Source organism: Myotis lucifugus, unplaced genomic scaffold (genome assembly GCF_000147115.1).
Source record: "Myotis lucifugus unplaced genomic scaffold, Myoluc2.0 scaffold_40, whole genome shotgun sequence".
In the NCBI taxonomy this organism is placed as follows: domain Eukaryota; kingdom Metazoa; phylum Chordata; class Mammalia; order Chiroptera; family Vespertilionidae; genus Myotis; species Myotis lucifugus.
The window spans coordinates 4,785,189-4,807,611 of record NW_005871088.1 but is presented as its reverse complement, the minus strand read 5'-3'; the positions used below and the strand labels follow the sequence as shown (position 1 = coordinate 4,807,611).

Here is a 22,423-nt window from a genome sequence, read left to right as displayed (position 1 = left end):
CTCCATTCAAATGGGTACGGGGGGGACATGGGCCAGAACTCAGGAGCTGAGGAGAAATTGTCCCCTGAAAGTCTCCCAGAGGATATAAGGAGGTGAGTGGGAGATGGCCTCAGAGCTGTTCCTCAAGGCCTTGTGTTCTCTTGTGTTTTCGAATGATCACAGGGCATTCTACCAAGTCTCAGATCAGCTGTAGCTCAGCCTCTACCTACTTCCAAGGTCTCTAGGGTACCATGGCAGAGCCTTGGTCCTATGGCAATAATGGACCAGATAAGGCACAGATGATAATGTTGTATCTGAGTATCTACTTAAAACCCTGCCTCTGTGAGATGGGGATTCCATTGAAATGCAAACATCACTTGGGTTCACTGGCCTATGAACCCAGTAGTGAGAGACCAAAGACTAATTTCTATTTAACTTCAATGCTAACTTAATAATGATATAAATACTTTAATGTTTAATGCTTAAGCAGAATTTCATTAAAATTTCTTTGACATTAAGCCAAATTTTGAAGTGAATTGGAACTGGTTTGCATTTCTTAAATTGGACTTACTTTGGAAATAATGAAAAAGTGTGAGAATATTGGCTGAATTCCAATGACTGTGACTCAACTTGTTAAAGTTAAATTTTAATATTTACATAGTACATACTATAATATTTATACTAGGCAACAGATTGGGAATGTAGAATTCAAAATGAAATGCACTTTAACTTGGAATTACAGTATGTTAATTATTGCACCCAGAGAATTGGGGGTTATCTAATATAGAGACTGGGGCACTTGAGCAAAATATTTTGAATATAAACACTGTTAAGCATGCAATTCTAGCTTGTACTCATGTGTTGGGTTTCATGGCAATGACTGATTATTGGTTTCACTCTTATTGAGATATTTAGGGGAAATCTGGCTCCTACACAACACCATCTACTAACTTAGATGATAATGGAATCAGTGAGGCTATTAATGACCTTTCTTGAGCATGCCAGAGCTGGGCTGGCTCAGAAGTGGTGCAAAAGGGATAAGCTTACAAAACAGAGAAAGTAGGGGAAATTACATAAAGGTGAATACAGACATAGAAGGACCCTGGGAATTATCCAGTACAAGCTCTGTGTTTTACATGTGAGGAAACTGAGGCCTGAAAGGGTTAAATAAATTTGATTGAGGTCACCAAGCTAGTTGGTGATAGGCCTAAAATGGAAACCCAGATTTCCGGACTCTAATCCAGAGAGCTTTATCACTCCCAGATAGAAACCCACGTGCACTAACCTGCAGTTTGTCTATTTGTAGATATATAAGTAAATACCTGGGTCTAACATCCAAGATCCTTGGAAATGATGCTGTAAAGGGCATTCAGAAGTCAGTTGGAGGTTGGAGTGCAACTGGATGGTATATGTGTTCCTTTCAAAACCCTCAAAGTCAGGATTCCACATACACTGTGAAAAATAGTTGCAAATACTAGTCAATGTAGTATTAAGCTCTCCAGTCTGGGGTGGAGTGGGGAAGAATTCAACCCAACATCTTGACTTGCCTTTTACAAATGGAGCATTTGGCCAACCTGTGAGAGCCTGAGCACCTGAAACTGAACTTGCCACTTGTCAGAAGGAGGGTTTTTCATATTGAGCAGAGAGCTGGACAGTTGCAGGTGATTCTTGCGGTCTCTTCTGAGATGCTCTAATATAAATCTGCCTCATAAGTTGTGGATACGCATGTGTGCAAACATAGGTCCCATGAACATCCACTATATCCAAATGTTTAGCCAACGTATTGGTTTAATAGCCTCCGGTTTTGCCTATGAGACAACATTGAGACAACCAGTTACAAAGAAAGCATTCTGTCACTCACTAGGTCATTTAGTCTGCAACTCCTTTATATAATGACTCTCTGCTTTGTGCCAAACCATAGACTTTCCTTGGAGAGTTTCCAAGTTACATTTTTTCCTAAACTAATCTGACAGCTGGAATATTAAAGCTTTTTTACATGGTATGGGTTGCTTGCATACACTAAGTCCTATTTAGTTTTTAGTGATTCATGAGCAGTTTAAAGGAAAACTTCCAAACACATTTTATCTGTTCAACCTCCTGTCTAAAAACTTCTGGAGTGGAGGAATGTTCCTTTCCCGTCTTCTCTTACCTTCCCTTTCTGTTGCAAAGCAGTGAGCTTACAGCACTTAAAAGGAGACAGGAAACCCAAAGGGTATATAAGAGAAAAGAGCACTAAATTAAGAGTCAGGAAACCAGGGCTTCAGTCCAAAGTCATGCCACTGGTCAGGTCGATGACATTGGGTGACCCATTTCCCCTATTTGTACTTTATCTTCCCTATAATGAAAAATGATGGCTTTGATCTTCATACCTTCTAAAAACGCTTTGATTGAAGATTGTTTTCCTGCTCAATTTTCTCCAGTTTTCACATTCATGGTTTGAATTGCAATCAAGTGTTTTGCAGGTGTGTAGTACCTTTCAGGATACATTTTCTCCTGTTGGAAGATGTAGTGTCATCTTTATTGTTGAAATTTCATAGAACCCTCTTATTAATTAATCAATAAATTTGATGGGTTAATGTGTAGGTTTTTATAAATGAGTAACCACATATTTAATCCTATCTAATAAAAGACAAACATGCAAATTGACCATACCTTCACTATGTCCCAAACCACGCCCACCAGCCAATCAGAGCGACTATATGCAAATTAACCCAACCAAGATGGCAGCCAGCAGTCACTGAGCTGGAGCAAGCAGGAGGCTTAGTTGCCCCCATGATGGAGGAAACCAAGCTTCCCGCCTGCCCTGGCCTCTGCTGAAGGAGTGGCTGGGGGTCTGGGTCGCCAGGAGCAGGGTGGGAACTAAGCAGCTGGGAGAGGGGTGCCGGGCCACTGCGGGGAACAGGGCGTGAACTTCCTGGGGTGGGTGTCAGGCAGCCGGGAGCAGGGTGGGAACTTCTGCCATGTCACCATGGCAACGCGGCAGAAGTTCCTGCCCTGTAGCTGCTGGCTCATTCACTTACTCGCTCATTCATTCACTCATTCACTTACTCACTCATTATTCACTCACTCACTCAGCAAACCCTTTCAGGTCCCTGGCACCAGGCCAGGCACTGAAGGTGAAGCAGGATAAGACAGAGCTATGTCCTCAAGATGTTAGTAATTCAGTAGGGCGAAGCAGGCACATGAACGAGGCAGTTGTACGCACAGATGCACTGTACTGGGTTTGGTGAGGGCTGTAACTAACACTGACTTTGTTCTCTTGATAAAATGGGGCCTCGGGAGCCAGGCCACCCCAAGCCTGTAGGCCTGTGCCTAGGCCTGGAGCAGCCGGGGTCCCGGAACATGACAGAGGGTGCAGGTCAGGCTGAGGGGTCTGGCCCCACCCCTCATCCCCCCACCCCCATGCACGAATTTCATGCATTGGGCTACTAGTATTCTATAATATGTAAACATGATGAATCCATCTTTGATCATTGTGTTCAAGTAGAACATAAGAGGGCAAGTGTGACCCCACTTATCTTAGGCAATTGAGCATCTAGCTATTTGAAGTAATTTAAATGTTTTGTGTAAGTCTCTTAAGCTACTGGCATATGAATAAGAAACATATTTCAGATCAATTTCAGATGTTTATTTTTATTTAGTTTTACTGAGTAATACTACCTTACATCGCTGTAGAAGCCAGGCATTTTCCCTGTTATCTCTCTCTCCCAAAGATCTAGTGTCTCTTCTCTTAGTGATAACAAGGATAATGCTAAATAACATGGATAAAACAATTTACCTTCACAGATGTTTTCACATACATTATCTTATTTGAGGGTCACAGCAATTCCCATAGATACTAGTAAGAAAAGTCAAGCCTTGGAGAGCCCAATGGCATTAAATAATACAGCAGATGTGGATGAACACAGACCTTCAGGCTTTGCCCTGCCCCACTTTTAAGGCACTCTTCACGTGTGAGATACTTTTAAGAGGGGGCATTTAAAAGTTTTAATCAATCATTCTTATACATGAATCAATCACCTCTTCTAAGAATATTGAAGCCCTACTCTATGTTATGAAATGCCCGTAGGCACTGGGAGGACAAGAGTGATTAAACTTTTGTGCAGAATAATGCCCTACCCCCAATTATATTCATGTCCTAAGCCACTAAACCTGTAAATACATCCTATATAATAAAGAGCTAATATGCTAATTAGACTGAACAGCAAAATGACCATCCATATGACCTTCTGGACAAAGCTGGGGCTGCGAGGGCTGAGCCCCTTGCACAAATGTTGTGCATCAGGCCTCTGGTTATTTATAAGGCAAGAGGGACTTTGCAGATCTGATTAAGTTAAGGGTCTTGAACCCTAGAGATGACCCTGGATTGTACAAGTGAACCCTAAATGTAATCACAAGGGTTTTTATTATGGGGAGAAAGGAGGGTCAAAGTCAGAGATGTGATGACTGAAGCAGAGCTGAGAGATCTGAAGATGCTATGCTGCTGGCCCTGAAAGTGGAAGAAGGAGCCACAAGTGAAGGAAGGAAGGTGACCCTTAGAAACTGGAAAAGACAAGAAAACCAATTCTCCTCCAGAGCCTTCAGAAGGAATGCCTCCCTGCTGACCCCATGATTTTAGCTGAGATCCATTTCAACCATCAGAACTGAAAGAATACTTTTGTGTTGTTTGAAGCTACTGAGTTTGTGCTAATTTACTACAGAAACCACAGGAAACATTCAATGGCTGTCTCAAGGGATTCACCTTCTCTTACAGTAAATAGATCAATCAGAGCAAGTGAGGGTGAAGAAGTACTACGGAGTTCTGGGTAATTGGAGACTGGTGGAAAGGTACAGTGTCAAATTAGGATTCCTAAAGAAAGTAACAAGGAAGATGAGTCACATACATCTGGGCACAGGTTTGTTTTTTTTGTGTGTGTGTGTGTGTTGTTTTTTTTTTTGTGTGTGTGTGTGTGTGTCATTGTGCCAAAGTTAGGGCTATTCCAGAACGAAATGAATGTTCCATTTGTCCTGAGAGGTGGGGGACAGAGCAATAGAGGACCTACTGGTGCTGAGGATTCTGTACCCTGACCTGGTCTTGGCAGAATCATCCCATTTGCTACCCTGAAGAACACTGGATGGTCATCGATGATAGATCTTTGTGAAGTCTTCATACATGCAATATATGAGTATATAGATCCACTGAGTGCAACCCTTCATATATATTAGCATAATATTCAACATCCATTAACTTAGATGCACAGTGAAATTTGAAACAGCTGAAGCTTGAAGTTGATCATCTGCTTTCTTTCCAGTTTGCATCAGAGCATACATTACGATGAATGGAAGCAATTACAGGCTGATTCAATGACAGTGTCATCATTTATTGGAGTATAATTTCTCTAGCCAATCAGTGTTCTAAAAGTAACAATAAATTATATTAGACTTTTAGTATTACTTGAAGATGTAGGGGACTATGGATCAATGGGTATCTGATACTTGAAAAGCTTCAGCATTCAGTTCTTGTTGAATCTGTAATTAACAAATGAAACTAAACTAATCATGGTAAATTGTTCATTTGACTACATTCTTCTTGTTGAGCACACTGTGTGCTAAGGAACAAGAGGGTGAAGTGCTGCAGAGTGTGGGTCTGTGCTCTTGTATGTCATGGTGCCCATCAACAAATGAATTCCTCCATCAGACCATATTTGAATGGTGTGTTACTATGATAAAATGCTTCATCCTCTCAGGCTGCTGATTCATCTGGCTTGAATTGTATGTGTTAATAAATGATTGTTTTATATTTTGCTACAGATTGGCTGGCACTTTCCCAAGAAAATATCAGTAAACTGAGAAGTTCTAAATGTAATGTGTGAAATGTAGGAAAAAAGGGTTTCTAAATGTAATGTGTGAAACAGGTAGAAAAAAGCTGCTGGTGACTTATGCTAAGCAAAATCCTTCCCAGCAAGCTCTGGCTGGTGTGGATCAGTGGGTTGAGTGTCGTCCCATGCACTATGAGGTCTCTGGTTCGATTACAAGTCAGGGCACATGCCTAGGTCGTGGTCTTAATTCCCAGTTGGGGGCATGCAGGAGGCAGCCAGAAGATGATTCTCTCTCATCATTAATGCTTCTATCTCTCCCTCTCCCTTCTTCTTTCTCTAAGAAATTAATAAGAACACATTTTTGAAAAAATTTTTCCCAGCAATTACAAGAAGCTTAGGAAGAAAATAGGCATAAAAGGCTTCCAAACGGCCCAGAATTTAGATTTACAGACACAATTATTGGTAGATTAAGTCACATTCTATTATTTAATCTCTTTACTTTCTGTATCCAAAAAAATGCCTTCATCTTGTAAAATTAAATTTACATTAACTGAAATAATGCTTAGGCTTTTTTGATATTTCAGAGAAGGGCATGCACTGGCTCCCACACACTAGCATAGTGTTCATGATGCTTATTAAAAATATTAGGGACCATGATGTTCTGAGGCTACTTAGCATAATTTTGTTTTACTAATTTACTATGCACCAGTGATACTCAATTGAGTCTTAGCATTAATACACTCATAATATACAGTGCAGTGCTTCCATATGGTGCATTGGGTAGAAGCATATTAAACATATTACACAAAGAGAGCTCAACACCTCACATATTATTGATCAATAATGCACCAATTAGACAATACTGCAGTCAAGAAAATAAACACTAGCATATGTGCCCAAGGTCTAAATGAAAATGAGATAGAGGGAACAAATGAGAATAGAGAAATGGAGATAATAAGAGAGGACCAACATTGGTTACACTGTTACACTGAACCACAAAGCAAAAAATCTTTTATTGTTCTGAAGCAGAGTATCAAAACCAATATTGATTAATCTAAGTGGGTGGTTAAGTACACCTAGAAAATATTTTTTAGCCTAGCACTGCCCAGTAGAAATATAATGTGAGCCACAAATACAAGCCACATATGTAAGTTTAAATTTTCTAGTATACATGTTAAAAAAAAGTGAAAAGAAACAGGTGAAATTAATTTTACTAACATATATTTAACTCAGTGTATGCTAAATGCCATTCAGACATGCAATCTGTATAAAATGATAAATTTTGTATTTAACAGGATTTTCATACTTAGTCTTTGAAATCTGATGTGTATTTTATACTTATAGCATATTTCATTTCAGACAAGCCACTTTGCAATTGCAAAGTTTGGCTGGAGGCTACAGTGTTAGTGCAGTTTTAGATTAATCCATTACAATTTCTCTCCTCCTATTTCTACATCATATGCTCCTTTGGATAAGTGGTTCTTTAGAAGGCTGTGACAGTGAGATTGAATGTGTTAACTTAGGGACTGAAGCTCAGAGTGGCCTATGACTTGCTCAAAGTCACACATATTTAAGTGGCTGAATCACTCTCTCAGACCTTTCCACTACGTGGTCTCCTCCTTTCAAAAGTCCATCTTGCATGTGTCCCTCCATTTCATTGTTTTCTAAAAAATAATCACATGGACTATTAGCTAGTCCATTATAATGATAACCCATAGAAAGCTATTTTCAAAAAAACCTTAAAATAATTCCCCTTTTCTTCTAACACTTAGCAACTCTTCCCGTGTTCTGAAATAATAGAATCAGCAAGCATTTTGCAATTAGTGCGCAGGATGATATAATAGAAAAGAAAAGTGTTCCTGGAAGTAGACAACTTGCCTTCATACCCGATTCTATTCCTCATCTGTGAAATGAGAGGTTAGAATGTCTGTCTCACCTATTTCTCAGGGTTGTTGCAAGTGTCATGTAAGACCATACTTGTTTAAGTGCTTTGTGAAGTGAAAAGTACCATACAAGTATAAGAGTTTGTTGCTTTTCAAAAGAGAAACATTTTTAAATCTCGGTGTACACCAGATCCAGTTATTTAATTTGTAATTACATTGATTATTTGTGAATACACTCACCCTCAAAAAATTACACCACTACAGATAAAGCTAAACTCTCCTCAGTTAATCCCCAATTACTCTCCCTTCCCCTGAATTACCCACTGCAAGTCCACTTCATATAGGCATTTTGTAAAGGTGCAAACATTTAGGTGAAGGCCCAGCACTGGTTCTGACATAAGCAATCAGCACACCCATACTTTTGAATGATAGGCTTGGCTGGTGACCTCATGTAAACAGAGCCACCTCCACAGCACAGCACATCTGTACCAATACTGTTGCTCTGTGCTGCCACATGTAATATGCTTATCATGTGTGTAAGGGAGTGTGTGTATGCACTATCACAAAACTCAAGAATAGATTTTGCATTTGTGGGTAAATCCATTGGATCCATACTAGATTCCTGAGATAAACCTGCCTCTCCTATTGACTTAAATAGTTTTTTCATAAGCTCTGGAAGAAATAAAAGCTAGCACTTTCTTTTTCATATTAACTGGCAAGCATATTGGCTATTAAACCTACTGTGGAGAAGAAAAGCCACCAAACACTATTATGACAATTTAAATAATGATAATGATTATAGAAATAAGAACTGCTATTTGTTCAAGTAATTTTTATTTAAAATGTGAAATATGAAAACATTAAATTACAAGACAATGCCCATTTTTATTCATTCTTCTTCAGAGAACAAATGCAAAGTGACAGAAGATTTTAATAACAATTGTGAGCATACCTACAATAAGCTTTGTTAACCAAGTTAGTATTACTAATGTTATTAACATGTATCATGTTTCAAAATATGAGCTTATTGTTTTAATTTGCTTTTTAAACAGCCACAGCAGGGTCTCTGAGCACTTAAATAAAGCAGAGAGAGTTTATTAGAACAGAAGGAAACTATTTGGATATATTGGTCACAACTTGCATACAAGCACTTTTGACAGCAACCCTCTGTTGAAGAGAAAATTACACAAATTGCCAGTTATTGTCATTTTTAATAAATAAACCTATCTTTTTCCTCCCTCCCTCCCTCTGGCTGCTATGCGATTGTGTTCAAAAAACATATTTTCAGTGGGACCATTTCTATTACAGAGTGATTGAGCTCTGATTTACACATCAATTACCCACCTTCATGGAGATTTTCATGCTCCCCTAGCTGACATCAATGAAGCATAACTGCGTAAATGCTTTATTTCATTCCAGTTTTGGATAACTGAGACCGATAACTAATCATATTGAGAGACAATGTGCTATAATACAGGAAACAATAAATGCTTCTTTTGAAATCTCATCTATCCTTCTTTTTAGGTTTTATTTATTTATTTATTTATTTATTTATTTATTTATTTATCTTTACTGATTAAGGCCGTGGTCAGCAAACTGCGGCTTGCGAGCCACATGCGGCTCTTTGGCCCCTTGAGTGTGGCTCTTCCTAAGCCTTAGGAGTACCCTAATTAAGTTAATAACAATGTACCTACCTATATAGTTTAAGTTTAAAAAATTTGGCTCTCAAAAGAAATTTCAGTCGTTGTACTGTTGATATTTGGCTCTGTTGACTAATGAGTTTTCGGACCACAGGATTAAGGTATTACATATGTGTCCTTATCCCCCCATTCCCCCCCACCCCCCACTCATACCCTCACCCCCCCCCCCCTGGTGTCTGTGTCCATTGGTTAGGCTTATATGCATGCATACAAATCCTTTGGTTGATCTCTCCTCCTTACTCCCGCCCTCCCCTATCTTCCCTCTGAGGTTTGACGGTCTGATCGATGCTTCTCTGTCTCTGGATCTGTTTTTGTTCATCAGTTTATGTTGTTCATTATATTCCACAAATGAGTGAGATCATGTGATATTTATCTTTCTCTGACTGGCTTATTTCATTTAGCCAGTTTTGCTCAGTGGATAGAGCGTCTGCCTGTGGACCAAAGGGTCCCGGGTTTGATTCTGGTCAAGGAGTCAGTTGCAGACTCCTAGCCATCTCATCTATTCTTTACACACTTACCATTCACATGTTTATCTCAGTCATCCATTTCTTTCTGTAAGACTCTTGCTCTCAGTATCCCAAGTGCAGTTAGGGCTTTACCCTTGAAAAAAGTATCTGCAAAGACCAGACTTTCATTTTCCAGCTTCCCCAAAGAGCAGAAAACCTTGCTGTTTTCCTGACAGTGTTTTAGACCAAACATGGACAGATAATCTGAGGGACTGAATTTGGGTGCATCTTAAATCTCTTGTTAACTTGTCCATATTTGTCCCATGGGATCTTTAGTACCACTTGTTTGGTGTTTACTTGAACTAGCTGGTGTGCAGAATGTGAACTCCTCCATTGCTTAAGGTCCAGCTGGAATACAGCTGCCTGAATTTGCTTCCCACCCCATGCCAACCTGATATTCTATAGCACTTTGTTTCTGTATTCATAACATGCATTACTCTGTACTGTGATTATTTTGGAGTGGATTTACCTTTCCTTCTGGGCTGTGAATTTCTTGAAGACTTGTGCTCTGTGTTATTTTTTTCTCAGCACCAAATATGCGATGTGGGCACCCAGTAAATATGTGTTGATTAAATAGACAAATTGATTAATATACTAATTAATATCTTTGTCAACATTTGTCACTGAACTTGGGCAGGAAAAATATGTTTTCCTGTCATTTGTTCATTCATTCAGTCAACAAATCTTTATGGAGAGCTGAACACTAAGCTTGGCACTTTTCCAGATAAATGGGAAGCAGAAATGTGTTATTCCTCTCTGGTGACAGTTTCATTTAACACTCACAGTTCTCTCAGTCAGAGCAGGAAAGAGGGAAGGAAGGATAGGTAGGATAGTCAAAGGAGAGTTGCACTGGGGTATAAGGAATAGGAATGGATAACGTAATTTGGAGTAAAAGAGATAATGTCTAAGATCTTGGTTATCTACATTCACTGTGATGAAGCTCAACATTTTCACTGTGAACTGGCTCAGAAATGCAGTCTGGGGGTGTACTAGTTTGCTAGGGCTGCTGTAACAAAGTACCACAAACTGGGAGGTTTGAACAACAGAGATTTACTCTCTCAGTTCTGAAAGCTAGAAGTCTGAAATCAAGGTGCCACTAGGTCTGATTCCTTCTGAAGGCTGTGAGTGAGAATCTGTTCCAGGCCTCACTCTGAGCTTCTAGTGGTTTACTGTCCATCTTTGGCATTCCTTGGTTTGCAGCAGCATCACCCCAATTTCTGCCTTTATCTTCACTTAGCATTTTCTCTGTATGAGTCTCTTTTCAATGTTCCCCTTTTTATAAGTTCAGCAGTCATATTGGATTATGGACCCACCCTACTGTAATATGACCTCGTCTCATCTAATTACATCCACAATGACACCATTTTGAAATAAGGTCATATTCTGAGATATGGGGTGGGATTAGGTCTTCACCATATGAATTTTGAGGGGACAACCTTCATCTCCTTAAAGGGACCACGTTGTCAGGCATCTTGTCAAGATAAGAGGGAGAAGTGTAACCCAGGAGGAAGTCACAATTATAGGTCCCAAGCTTAATGTCATGAGAGTGTGCATAGGCAGGCGGAGAAGCAGAGTGTTTCTGGCAGTTCCATGCTGCAGTCTTGATCTCATGCTCCCAGTTGTATGTTCAAGCCAGAGCTCTGTGGAGTGAGCATGCCATGGAGAGTCAGGGTCCCAAAAGGTAAGCCTTTAGGGGGTAGAATTTACTTGGGTAAACATTAGTGAATACATGCTGATGAAAGGGTTTGGTGAGACATGAAAATAGAGCTAGCTAAAAACTGTCAGTTATAAACTGCTTGTTAAGGGCATTAATTTCCTTAAAAGTTTAAAAGTAATTAAGAATATTATTGCTGAGAAAATATTTTTTTAAATTAAGTAGTTATTGAAATTGTCTTGCTATATCTAACTGAAAATAAAATACCTTTTAAAAGTGTTGTTTATGAAAAACTGAGTTATATCACGGCTTTGAGTTGAAAAAGAATTCCTGATATTTAATGGGCATAGAGAGGAAATACTTTGGGCAGTTTCTTCTTAATTTGAAAGACAGAGTTGTTCTCCTTAGGTTGGCTGCAGAAGCAATAGGTATGGAGCTTGGAATGTGGCACATGGGATGGAACCAGGGTACATTGGGGCTGGATGAGGGATCATCACGAGCAGAGGACCAAGCCAAGCCTTGGGCAGCCTGTCACAAGGCAGAATTACAATCAACCAGAAAGTCCTTTAAACCACCGCTAATACTCAAAGCCTGTTACTGTCTCCTCTTCTGTGGATCTATGGAATCATTTCTGATAATGAAAAGCTTACATTTCCTTGAAGTAGATCAAGATTTAGATCTAGCAGCGCTTTAGAGCTCTGCATTAGCATTGACTGATTATTTTAAAGAGGGAATCATAAACAAGAAGATTTCAAGTTGACACTGAAAAATGCATGAAGAAACACTGGAAGATTAAACAAGAAAATAAAAATTACTACCACTGATTGGCAATGGGGAACATTATGATGAGGGTATATTATGATGAGTGGAAGCAAGAACATTTTATATCATTTTTATTTTTATATAGTTTTAATTTTTGAACGAATTCAAATGTCATAAACATATAAATAAATACATTTACTATATTCACTCTCTGATTGCTTCTTTTCTTTTTTAAAATATATCTTTATTGATTTCAGAGAGGAAGGGAGAGGGAGAGAGAGACAGAAACATCAGTGATGAGAGAATCATGGATTGGCCGCCTCCCACACGCCCCCCCCCCCCACTGGGGACTGAGCCTGTGACCTGGGCTCATGCCCCCAACCAGAATCGAACCTGGGACCCTTCAGTCTGCAGGCCGATCCTCCATCCACTGAACCAAACCGGTCAGGGCTGATTGCTTATTTTCTCGGCTCGTTGTATCCATTCCAGGCCTATACTAGTCTTCACGAAGTATTTTTGAAAGCTTCTGACTCATGCAGGTCTTTGCAGCTCTCTGGGTTTGGCCACATTGAATGTGAGGCGATTGTAAGTCATTGGTTTGTGTTTCAAGAGGGTCAGTGAGCCAGAAGGAATGATAAACAAAGTCTCATTTTTAATGAACGGGTCAGAAATAAAGTTATTTTAAAACTAGTTTCTATAAAAATGAAAATCAGACTAAACTTAAAAAAATTATAAAAGCAGAAAGTAAACTCTCAGGAATGCTTAGATACTATTATTTATTGTGCAATGGAGTTTTCTTATAGTGGAGTACTCAGTACAGAGGAGAGAGGGGATATTTGTTATAAGGTTGAAGGAGATAAATATGCATGATTTTAAAAGGATAGCTAACACATTCTGAGCTGCCTAGCAGAGGAGGGAAGTAATACTTGTTGGGGAGACAGACACCTCTCTCAAACAGTCAGGGATATTGGACCCTGTCTCTTAGCCAACATTTACATTATGCAAGGACAACATAATTTGATTTCACTTGAACAAATGCTTTTGAAGAACATTTCTACAGGTTTCTAGAAAATTATTGATATACTGATGACTACTGCAGGCAGATGGGAACCTTAGAGTTGCCAGAATCATGGTCTTTCTATATAAAATTGGCATTTCATAGAAATGGAATTTTAGTGCACTCAGATAATATTGTTGATAATATCAATTTGAGTGTCTACCTGTGCTTGCTGTTCTGAGAAGATCTATACCATGCTCCCCAAATCCCTTCTAAGCTGAGCTATTTTTCTGGGAGTTCAGATTATACACATATCCCTGGATCAATGGCACCATGCCTGTTGTGTGAACAGAGCTTACATGTGTGGATGTGCTTTCTCTTCTACCTACCAACATATTTTTTAAAAAATATATATCAGCATCTTCTTTTTGCCTAAGAGAAGGGCCTCTGGAGTCTGGCAATCTCAGCTATTATTCTGTTTACACCATTTACTGATTATGTGACATTGGGCATGTTAATCTCTCTGGGTCTCATGTGCCTCAGTTTCCTCATCTGAAAAAGGTGGATGAGAGTACCTCATCAGAGTTTTTGTGAGGATTAAATAAGATAATACTCATAAAATGACTAGCATTGCACCTGGCATGAAGCAAATAATCAACAGAGAATTACTAATGCGATTGTTGTTATTATTCCGTGTGAAATAGCCATTTGTGCCAACATATGTCATCAATGCCAATTTCTGCATAATAGAATATATCTGTCCTCTAAAAGGGCCTGGTTCTTGATTTATCTTCATGTTAACTTCATCATTTTTGGTATGCCAAAATGGATCCAATAAAAATTATGTGGATAGTTATATCATGTATGAAGACCAGAGTTGTTTTATGTTGGATGCCTGGAATCCACTTTGGGAGATTCCAATGCAATTGGTCTGACATATTGGCATGTGACCCAGGGCATGAGGATTTATAAAATCTTTCCCGGGTGACTCCCATGTACAGCCAAAATTGAGAGCCAGATTATAGAAGGTTGGTAACATTTAGAAATATTTTAAATTAAGAAGTTATTATTTTAAACCCCATATCAATATTAATTTGTGAATTAAGTTCATATATTGACCTATTTGGTGCCTCTATCTCAAATATAATTTTTGAATCTATAGAGAAAAGTCTTCATAGGATAGATAATGAAATATACTTTACCCTAGTTGGATATTAGAAATATCTCAGTAATAATAAATTTTTGGCATACATTTTTGGGGTAAAAAGAATTTACAAAAATATATATAGAGGAGAAGGGGACCAACATGTCATCGGGCAAGACCTGAGCAAGGGTGAGAGTGTGAGTAGGTGAGTGTGTATGAGGAGAGTATGCATGAGTGTTAGTGTGGGTGGGCATTTGTTGGTCAGTGCAGGAACTCCAGGCGGGTAGTTCAGGTGCTCCTAAAGGAGAAACTGCAGGCCACTGCCACGTGCTGCTCTGCCATTGCTTCTCTCTGCATGAGAGTAGAGAGCACAATTTTGGAGAATCCACAGGGTCCTTCTAGCAAGGAGGTTGTAGGGAGTTGCTGTGCCCTAGTGCCCCTAAGCCACAGACAGGCGTGAAAGGCCAACCACTGATGCCCCTGACACATGGGAGGGTCATAGAAAACCAGCATGACTGAACCATCCCCCCCCCCAGAATACCATTGCCACTGTCTTGACCCTACTGCCTTGACCAGTGGCCTGCCCCACCTCTTAAAGCAGCCCAGAGCCCAGCCTGCCTTGCCCTGCCTCCTCCAGAATCAGAGTTGTTGGCCTGTCTCACTTATATGTGGAATGTAAAGAACAAAATAAACTAACAAACAAAATAGATCCAGAGACATGGAAGCATGCAACAGACTGACGATTCTCAGAGGGGTGGTGGGGCAGGAAAGGATTAACCAAAGAACTTATATGTATATATGCAAAACCCATGGACACAGACAATAGAGTGGTGAAGGCCTGGGAAGGGTCAATGGGGGAGAATGGGACATCTGTAATACATTCAACAATAAAGATACATATTTTTTAAAAGCTACATATAAATATATTTGGCATAAAAAGATTTTGTAAAAGTATCTCGGACTTTTTGAAAGAGCACTGAATTGGTAGTGGTGTCCTGGATGCAGCTTTCATAGGCTGGAACATTTTGCTGAGCATCAGTTTTCCATCCTTAAATTCCGAAGAGCCACAAGAAGGAAGTTATAGTTTATGTTTGTCCTTTGGTTGTATTAAATATGTATTTTTTTATGTTTTTACAAAGATAGCCAAAATAAAGGTACTTTAGTGTTAGTTGGATTAGAAGACAATTAAGATTGAATTATTTATCTTCATGTACATCATTACTATAGTAAATCTGTATTAGTTAGCAGTATGTTTAAACAAAATTGTCATTTTAATATGTCAGTGCTGCAACCTTTTGCAGCAAGGATTCAGGATCTGGAGAAGGGGCTGCACATAAATGGATACACTAGACAAGCAATATAAATTTAGAAGGCATGGGGGGAGCCAGGCAGAGACCTTACTCTCTAGCAGAGAGGTTCCCCCAATGCCCGGATGCATTGGCTTTTTATTTACTAGAATACACATTTTCCCTTTAGCAAAGCAAAACAAGCATATCAAAGGTAAAGTTTGGTAAACAGTAAAAGATTATCAGCTTAGGGCAGTGGTTAGCAAACTGCAGCTCGCGAGCCACATGCAGCTCTTTGAACCCTTGAGTGTGGCTCTTCCACAAAATACCATGTGTGGGTGCACACGTACAGTGCGATTGAAACTTTGTGGCCCATGTGCAGAAGTCGGTATTTTGTGGTCGCCTAAGACCATCCTGCATATTAGATATTTACATTACGATTCATAACAGTAGCAACATTACAGTTATGAAGTAGCAAAGAAAATAATTTTATGGTTGGGTCACAACATGAGGAACTGTATTTAAAGGGCCAGAAGGTTGAGAACCACTGGTGTAGACAATGGGTATCTTCCAGCATGTCAGTGTTTTTTTATAATGTTTCCCCAACTAGCTTTGTAAAATAACCTAATTAGGTAAACAACAATTATTAAATTCATGAAATATACAAACCAAATGGATTTTAACTGGTTTTTATTATCCCTCACTTAGCTTCTTCCCACAGATATAGTTAATTTTAAAAATCCCTTTATGGTCTGTACATTTTGGTGCAAGGAAACTAATGGTTTTTCTATACTTGCGTCTAAATTAAATTCCTAAACTTTTTCCCTATTGGCAATTTCTAATAAAATATAATCCTGAGAAAAGTTGACCAATGGAGTTCAAATGAGACAAATATTTATTTTGGAGTGTAATAGAAACCTGGGAGGCAGAAGGGACAAACCATGGGTTATTAGGAAGAGAATCAGTTTGGGAATTTGAAGCCCTGGGTTCCTGCCTCCTAGTTTAGCCACAACCTGCTGTGAGGCCTATTACCTTCTCAGTGTAATATCGTCATCTATAAAATTAGGTTCCAGAACTAGATGATTGCTAAAGTTTCTTCCTGCTCCAACAGTCTCTGTTCTAAGAAACTATCCTGCATTGCCAGTCTTGATGTGCTAATACTGTGAGCCAATGAAGATGGCCTAATTGAACCTTCTCAATCTCAGTGAATCTAGATGTGTCCTGGGTTTTATTGACCCGTGAATGCACCAGTGGCTTCTAATGATGAAAATGGGAGTTACCTATGTACAAGATCAGATTTAAGGAAAAGGATATGGAAGTATCTGAGAAAAGAAGGAGATAGGAAGAAATTGTTTGTATTTGAAGATGGGAGAGACACAGGTCCATATCTTCCTTTGGCATTACCTTGATGAGGGCTTGGGACGGATCCTCTCATCTCAGGAGGGCTTTAGTTTCCTCCTTTGTGAATAAGGGCAGCTTCTCTGTTATTGGAGACCAAGGAAACAGACAGGTGTTCGAAATCAGAGCTAATATGGAAGACATATTCTAGAGAGAAGCTCCTCACTATCACTGATTACATTGGAGTAGCAGAATACAAACATATCTCATTTTATTGCACTTCATTCTTATTGCATGTTATGGACATTGTGTCTTTCACAAATTGAAGGAAAGACCCTCCACCAGTAAAAAGATTACAACTGACTTTATTGCGACACTCACTTTATTGCAGTGGTCTGAAACAGAACACACAGATCTCTTAGGTATGCCAGTAGTTAAAAGGAACTTGTGCTTCTTTCTGTTTTTTTTCCTATCAGCTAAGGCATGTGTCGGTGATGCAGAGATTTAAAAAAAATAAGCTGTAGAGAAAAAACCCAAATACCTTTAGTTAATTAGAAATAAATTCAGTTTTGACTGTTCAGTGGTTTTTATATCACCATATAAATTTTATTACATCTGGGAGAAAAATGTTGAAAGGACATGTTAACACGCTGAGTGAACAGTCCATGAGTTCAGTTTATTGGCTCAACTTCCCAATATGAAAGTGGGTTTTCATACTGCTAGGATCAATTCACCCTGTTCTCATCAGTGTAAATAAATTTGAATTATTTAGACAAAATAGCATGATGATTAATTCAGATTTCTGGCTTGTAAATTTCTTCATGGGCTGTGGAGCCCTTTGTTTCTTTGGAAAATAAGCCTGGGAGTGTAAAGGTACATCAGATCATCAGAGGAGGCATATGCTTTCCTGTGGCCTCTGATGGAAACCTGCCTGAATCATAAGAAATTTAATTGAGTACATAAAGAGGTCCTCATAATTATAAACTGAAGTAGGTATAACAAGAGGCTAAATACATAGCTGTGGTTTTAATTAGCTGGTGCTTCAAATTAGTAATTTTGGTTTCAATCAGAAATCAGTGACATTCTATACATTGTGAAAGCCTCATGTAGTTCATTCCTCATTATACCTCGCCCTGTGAAGCTTTCAGTATAATGCCATGCTGAGCAAAAAAGGAAAAAGTTGAAGAAATCTGGTTGCCTTCCAAGAGCAGTGGAACTCTATGGAGATTAAATAATTCTCGCTAGAGATATGAGAATTAATTGTTCTGTGTTATATGTGTTAAAAAATGAAGCAGGCAGTTTCCTTGCAACAGATACCACCCATGTGCACAATTAATCTGCTATTCATATTTTCATCTGGAATTTGGTAGCTAATGAACTGATGCAAAATGCAATCCAGAGCCTCCAACAAATCAATACCAGATAGGAAGCACAGAAAGTTCCTTGACTGTTAGCCACTTGAAGGCCTGCAAGTTGGAGCATGTTTCCATTTCTTCTCCTTTTTTTTTCTCTTCAGGGTTTTAATTATATCTTTGCCTCAGGAGAAAAAAGGTAATTTGCAAAGCCAAGGGACCAAAGTACTTCAGTTCTCTTCATGGGAGAATCAAATATGATCTATATGCCCATCATTGTGGGCTATTGGTGCAAGGAATGATCAGATAGCTAGAAAACTGATATCTTGCTCACATTTTTGGAAGCAAGAGATTTTGGCTCTTATCTGTGACTATCTGTGTGTTGAGAATCACCTGCTATGGAAGACAAACAAATTGTGTCCTCCTTTGTAACAAACCCTCCTCACAACCTGACTAAATGTTGCTTTAACTTATTCCCTCTACCTCGACCCTGACATCATATCTTTCTTACATTTTGACAAATTGATGATAGGCTTGGGTTACTCACAGCCAATGTATGGTGCTGAGGTCAAATCTCGTGTACCACACTTCATGGACTGAAGATGTTACTATGCCTGGTTGATTCCACATCAACCTCTAAGACAAAGAAATTGCAACACATAGCAACTGTTTGGGGTTCTGAACTCAACTTGTGAATGGAAATGTGAGATGAAGATAGCAAATGTAAATGTAGACTGGCTTCCAGTATTTGGACTTGGCATCTTTCTTGACCAGGCAGGGCCCAGATGTAGAGCCTGGGCTTTGGGTAGAGGTTTGTATGTTCTTTGTTTTTTCAGACAGGGATAACATTTGTTGAGCACACTCATTAGTGGCCCAGTGAGCTCTTATGTATCTGACATTCTTTGTATTATGAAAGCATAATGTATTATGAAAATATCAGATAAAAGTTGCCACTATTTTAAAAACGGAGAAATAAAATGTTGTTTATCCAGGAGATGAGACTATCAAAGTCACTTTGAATTTGTCAGTTCAAGGATTCCTGTGGAGAAAGGCTGATGATTAAGTGTAGTGGCATCTTAGTCTCCATGTATATCAATATCTAATTAACATGCCATAGATATTTCTTGTTTTTGGGCTCTTATTTTGTAAACTGAAGTTATGATACTCACAAGCAAACTAGGTTACCAGTGATGGGCATTAAGTTTGGGACTGCATTCAAAACCTGTAGACTGTACTTTTATATCAGTATATCTCTTGTAATTTCATTAGCTGTTCATTTGTATGTCAATTACCTAATTAAGTCATAACATGGCAGTATTGACATGAGGAAGGAAAGCAACATGTATATAGTACATGCTAGGCATATAATTCAAATTTGGCCAGCATATATGTACTCACTTTGGGTAAGTTTACAATCAAAATCAGGAAGGTGGGGGAATGGGAATGGGAACCTAATGAACAAAATAAAAAAACAATACTGTAAGACTTAAAGATTATAGTTTAACTAGAGGTCCGATGCACAAAAATTTGTGCACTCAGAAAGGTCCCTCATCCTGGCCTGTGCCCTCTCACAGTCTGGGACCCTCGGGGGATGTCCACCTGCTGGCTTAGACCCGCTCCCTGGGGGATTGGGCCTAAGCTGGCAGTCAAACATCCCTCTGGCAGCCCGGGAGCCCTTGGGGGATGTCCACTTGCCAGCGGGGAGCAGGCCTAAGCTGCAGTCAGACATCCTTAGCGCTGCTGAGGAAGCGGGAGAGGCTCCCACCACCACTGCTGTACTGGTAGCCATCAGCCTGGCTTGTGGCTGAGCAGAGCTCCCCCTGTGAGAGCGCACTGACCACCAGGGGGCAGCTCCTGCATTGAGCATCTGCCACCTGGTGGTCAGTGTGTGTCATAGTGACCAGTCATTCCCAGTTGTTCTGCTGTTAGGGTCAATTTTCATATTACCCTTTTATTATATAGGACAGCGGTGGGCAACCCCTGGCACACGTGCCAAACATGGAATACCAGTAACTTTTGCTGGCAAGCGAAACCTTCTCTTATAATCTTCCATTTACGATTTTTGTGAACATTTGAATGACTTAAATGTTAAATTACAAGGAACTGGCCAGACATTGATGTTATGTTTGGTTACATTAAGGCTTTTGAAAAGAAACTGGAAGTCTTTAAGAGGGATGTGGATGGTGAGAGAGTTAAATATTTCCCAAACATCAAGAGGCACATCTAAGACCTCCCAAAAGATGACAGAACAGACTGTCAAAGCCTTCAAAAGCTGTTCTTAAACATCATCGAGTCAACTATTGAGCAGTTCTTCTCAAGATTTGCGAAATTCAGAGAACTGGAAGAGACAGCAAAATTCATGAGGTTTCCAGACAGTATGAAACTGGAGGAACTAAACTTACAAATGTTTTCATAGATAGACATGGCTGACTTTAAAATGCAGTTGATTGAATTTCAGAGTAGCTCAATTTGGAAGCAGAAATTTATTGACCTTAGAGTTGACTTGGAAAACATTGAAAAAAAGTGATTAGAGACAGGAGTACCAGAGTGAAGTGTCAAAAATGAACCATTGAGAACTTGGAATGCCATTCCAGAAAATTTTTTCTGTTTAAAAAACTTTGCAACAGTGTTGCTCTCCATGTTTTCATCCACATACGCTTGTGAATCTTTGTTCTCAGTGATGAATTTTGTTAAGTCTCGTAATAGGAGTAGCCTGACAGATGAAAGTAGTAGCTCGTGCATATCTCTGAAGGTCATGAAACATAAACCTGGTATAAAATCTCTGTCATCAGTGATGCAGCAGCAAAAGTCTCACTGATAATATCAAACGGAGTCATAAAGTTTTCTGTCGAACTATCAGTGTACATGTGTACATTAAAAAATAAATGTATTTTTCATCATCATATACTGTGTTTTTGTAACTCAAATGAATTTTATTATTTCTTCAAGTTTCTTCACATACGTACACCTTAAGAGATATCAAGTAGAGATAACATGTTCTCAAAAAACTAGGGTTGGCACGTAGAAGAATTTTGAGTCAGAGATTTTTGCTGGTTTTGGCACGCACTCACAAAAAGATTGCCCACCCCTGATATAGGATAAAGGCCTGGTGCATGGGTGGGGACTGGCTGGTTTGCCCTGAAGGGTGTCCCGTATCATGATGGGGGTCCTGCTGTGGTGCCTGGCCATCCTGGGTGAGGAGCTGAGGGCCGTTTTCAGACTGGCCACACCCCCTTCAGGGTGGGGGTCCCCGCTGGAATGCCTGGCCAGCCTGGGTGAGGGGCTGATGGCTGTTTGCAGGCTGGCCAAACCTCCCAGTGGGGACCCTCACCCCATGATGGTGTGGCCAGCCTGGGTGAGGGGCTGATGGCTGTTTGCAGGCTCGCCACAGCCCCTTCAGGGTGGGGAGGTCCTGCTGGGGTTCCTGGCCAGTCTGGGTGAGGGGCTGATGGCTGTTTGCAGGCTCGCCACAGCCCCAAGCCACCCAAGCTCCCAGTGGAGGCTGGCTGGAAGTAGGTATCTGGGATTTATTTATCTTCTATAATTGAAATTTTGTTGCCTTGAGCGGAGGCCACAGCTGGCCAGGGCAGGTGGGAAGCTTGGTTTCCTCCATTGCCAGGGCAACAAGCCTCCTGCTTGCTCCAGCTCCGTGGCTGCCAGCTGCCATCTTGGCTCGGTTAATTTGCATATAGTAGTTCTGATTGGCTGGTGGGCGTGGCTTGGGCATAGTGAAGGTATGGTCAATTTGCATGTTTCTATTTTATTAGATTAGCTATTCACAGCCTTGCATGATGAGAAAATAGTGTTTTGTTTTGTTTTTAATAAGGAAGCATTGCAGTCTATAAAATCAAAGGGCCCAGAATATATCTTAGATATTGTCTGGAAGCTTTTCTACTTACCCTCCAATGGGAAAGCTTGAAATGTGATGAACTTCACAGAATTACATGAATTTATAAAACATTTGTGTGTTAGTTGTTCAAGGCTTTTGACACATTTTTTTCATTGTTAGAAGTTTGTTGTTCAA

At 39.7% G+C, this 22,423-nt stretch overlaps 1 protein-coding gene across 3 annotated transcripts in view; it reads left to right on the top strand.

Annotated features, from left to right (window-relative positions):
* AFF2 (AF4/FMR2 family member 2) overlaps positions 1-22,423 on the top strand; it is a 584,839-nt gene that overhangs the window by 191,443 nt on the left and 370,973 nt on the right. The window lies entirely within an intron of this gene.